Source organism: Mus caroli, chromosome 16 (genome assembly GCF_900094665.2).
Source record: "Mus caroli chromosome 16, CAROLI_EIJ_v1.1, whole genome shotgun sequence".
Classification (NCBI taxonomy): Eukaryota; Metazoa; Chordata; class Mammalia; order Rodentia; family Muridae; genus Mus; species Mus caroli.
The window spans coordinates 82,174,038-82,177,797 of record NC_034585.1 but is presented as its reverse complement, the minus strand read 5'-3'; the positions used below and the strand labels follow the sequence as shown (position 1 = coordinate 82,177,797).

Here is a 3,760-nt window from a genome sequence, read left to right as displayed (position 1 = left end):
CAAACTTTATATGCCCCAATATAGGGGAATGCCAGGGTCAAAAGAATGGGAATGGGTGGGTAGGGAAGTGGGGGGCGCTATGGGGGACTTTTGGGATAACATTGGAAATGTAATTGAGGAAAATATGTAATAAAAATATTAAAAATTAAAAAAAAAAAGAAAAAGACATACGCAAAACTTCAAAATTGTTTTAAATTATTCAAAACGACCAGGAGAAGAAAAAAAACAAACTAGGAAAGTGTATTTAAGAATGAAAATAGAGAGCTCCTGTGGTTGAGACTTTTCTGTTCCAGCAGCAGCAGTGCTGAGCGCAGTTGGAGCTTTGAAAAATTAAACAGTGCTTCCTAGAACCATCAAGAAGGAAAATGTCTGTGACACTGCATACAGATGTGGGAGATATCAAGATAGAAGTCTTCTGTGAGAGAACACCCAAAACATGTGAGAATTTCTTGGCTCTTTGTGCCAGTAATTACTACAACGGCTGTGTGTTTCATAGAAATATCAAGGGCTTCATGGTTCAAACAGGAGATCCAACAGCACAATGTTCGAGGTGTTGTATCTATGGCTAATAATGGCCCAAATACCAATGGATCTCAGTTCTTCATCACGTACGGCAAGCAGCCACACTTGGACATGAAATATACAGTGTTTGGAAAGTGAGAAAAAAAAAAAAGAATGAAAATAGAGCCGGGCGTGGTGGCACACGCCTTTAATCCCAGCACTCAGGAGGCAGAGGCAAGGGGAATCTCTGAGTTCAAGGCCAGCTTGGTCTACAAAGTGAATTCCAGGACAGCCAGGGCTATACAGAGAAACCCTGTCTTGAAAAACAGCAGCAACAACAACAAAACAAACAAACAAACCAAAAAAATGAAAATAGAAGCTGAGCAGTAGTGGTACAAGCCTTTAATCCCAGCACTTGTGAGGCAGAGGTGGCGTGTCTCCAAGAGTTCGAGGCCAGCCTGGGCCACAGAGCAAATTCAGGACAGCCAGGGCTACATAGAGACCCTGTCTTATGGGGGAGGGACAGGGATGAAAGGCTCAATCATAAAGAGGTCTTCAGAACTCATTCAATTCTCGTGGCTGGATTTTTTTGTTTAGTTTTGTTTTTTCTTTTAAGTCACAGAGGAAATCCCAGGGGATTAGACTTTCCTGCTGAAGATAAAGGGAAGGAAATCCTAACCAAGACGAGCAAGAAAGGATTGTGCAATTTGCTAGAATTCAATGAAGAGACATGGTTTCGAGAAGTCTGTCGCAGCCAGGAGGATCACTTTGGCATGGCCTCCGGTAACTCTCCAGTCTGCAGCCTCAGATGAGCATGTGCCAGCTCTCCTGCACCTACCTCTCTCCTCCCGTGGCAAGAGCAAAGCGTTCACCTCCCCGGGCACAAGTCAGCACGTCAGGGCGCCGCCTGCTCAGCAGAGCTCGGGAACCCCCAGGCTTGTTCCCTGGTTTCCATGCCTCTAGCCTTCCCCGGCTTTTAGAATGTAATTTTTATTATCTATCTATATCTATCTATCTATCTATCTATCTATCTATCTATCTATCTATCAATCATCTATCTATCTATCTATCTATCTATCTATCTATCTATNTATTTATTTGGTTTTTCAAGACAGGGTTTCTCTGTGTAGCCCTGGCTGTCCTGGAACTCACTCTGTAGAACAGGCTGGCCTCGAACTCAGAAATCCGCCTGCCTCTGCCTCTGCCTCCCAAGTACATAAAAATTTAAAGGTGTGGGGGGCGGGGGGGGGGGAGGAGGTGCATGCGTAGCAGCACATGTGTAGAGGTCAGAGGTCAACTTTGTGTCATCGGTTCTCAAAGGGCTTGTACCAGCTGGCTCCCAAATGTTATTCCAAAAACTAACTAATGCCTGATGATGATGCAGAGCTTGCCCAGAGGTGAATATCACCTCGCTGTGTCTTCTGGGGGTTAAACAGCCACACTAGCCATGCTGAGAGCTGGCTCTGCCCCAGTTGGCTCTCATGCAAGCTGAGCGCAATGCCTCATGGGTAGGTTAGAAAACTGTGACTGCAGAGGGGGAGCCAAGGGGAAGGATCATCATTCGTGGGACATGTCCTGTGGATAAGGCTCTAAGACAGAGAGAGGTCTTTCTGTTATTAGTGTTTGCACTCCCACATCCACGACGGACAGGGGGTGGTTTCTGTGTTTCAGTTAGGGTCATTGTTTTGAATGTCCCTAAAGAGCTGAGCTCTTGAGTATCAAAGGCAGATTTTAAAATGCTCCGTCCAGCTCCAAAGTCTACACTCTTCCTATTATATCACATTCCGAAGTCTGCAAGTCCAAAGTCCTTGAAAATAAGAATGACATTTCCTTTCTCACACTAGATCCTAAGGGCACTGTGAGCATTTGAGAGCCATTTAGAAGAAAACGATGTCAAAAAAAAAAAAAAAGACAAAAAAAGGGTAACATTTTATGAAGGTCATTTCCTACGGAAAATCCCCAAAACTTTGACTCATGTCTTCACTTTATAACTGAAACAACAAAGCATTCAAGGGAAAATTCATTAGAAATTACATATCCACATTCTTGAACAAAGAAGCAGGCGGTACAATGTAATAGCAAGGGCTTCTATAATTAAACTGAAATCCTGCGGTCCCAGGCTCTCTACTTGGGCAAGTTATTCAGTGCCTCAGCCAATCAGGCGTCTTGATATTAGAACTTGTTTTATATGTTTGTTCTGAGACTTCAACAACAGGCATAAAGAGTACAGCACCCAGTATACCGCATGACTTTATAAAGTACAGCCATAAGTTTAGATGGAAAATGATTCTGATGGATTGTCAAGCTTAAAAGCTACCAGTGGCATTAAAACTCAGTGATTCATTGTATGCGCTGCCCTTCTCACTGCCAAAAAGGAAGAGAGAAAGGAAGGAAGGAAGGAAGGAAGGAAGGAAGGAAGGAAGGAAGGAAGAAGGAAGGAAGAAGGAAGGAAGGATGGAAGAAAGAGAAAGAGAGAGAGAGAGGAAAGAAGGAAGGAAGGAAGGAAGAGAGAGAGAAAGAAAGAAAGAAAGAAAGAAAGAAAGAAAGAAAGAAAGAAAGAAAGAAAGAAAGAAAGAAAGAGTGATGGACATTGGTTACTCTTTATTTTGAGAGATGTGTTTCAAGATTCTCATTGAATAATTGGAACTTCGGAGATACCAAACCCCTCATATATACAGACATCGTGTTTCTTTACTATCTGGACATATACAAATTTAATTCCTTTTCCATACAGTTTGATAGGAAGGCATTTAAAAAAAAAAAAAAAAAAGGTCTCCCTAGGTAACCCACTAACCCACTATGTGGCCTAGGCTATCCTTGAACTCATGACCTTCCTACTTTAGCTTCTCAGTGCTGAAGTTGGAGCTGTGTACCACCATGCCTGGGCTGCCTTTTTCCATCTTAACTAAAAGTTTATCATGCACTGCGACTGTAACGTTTGCAGTTAGAGGTGACACAGCAAAACTACTGCTATGGTCAGTACATCTCCCCCAATGATTTGATGTGGCCAGTGGTGTTAGGATGTGGTGGGGCCTATAGGAACTGGTGCCTCCAGGGGTGGGGTCTTTCCGTCACTGAAGGCATGTCTTAGAGGAGAACACGGGCCTGTGGTATTTTCTTTTCTCGGTTTGTCTTTTGGTTCAAGAGATGGCCTTTTTCTCTTCAACAAAGTCCTCCCCAAGCAGACACCCAAAGTCACAGGAACACTCAGAAGCGTAATTTTAAAAGAAAACCGTTTTAAGCCTTATATGGAACTGGG

The 3,760-nt window shown here is 43.2% G+C and overlaps 1 pseudogene; it reads left to right on the top strand.

Moving 5' to 3' along the window:
- The first annotated feature begins 278 nt into the window (after positions 1–278).
- Positions 279–660, top strand: LOC110311944 (annotated as a pseudogene).
- The last annotated feature ends 3,100 nt before the right edge of the window (positions 661–3,760 follow it).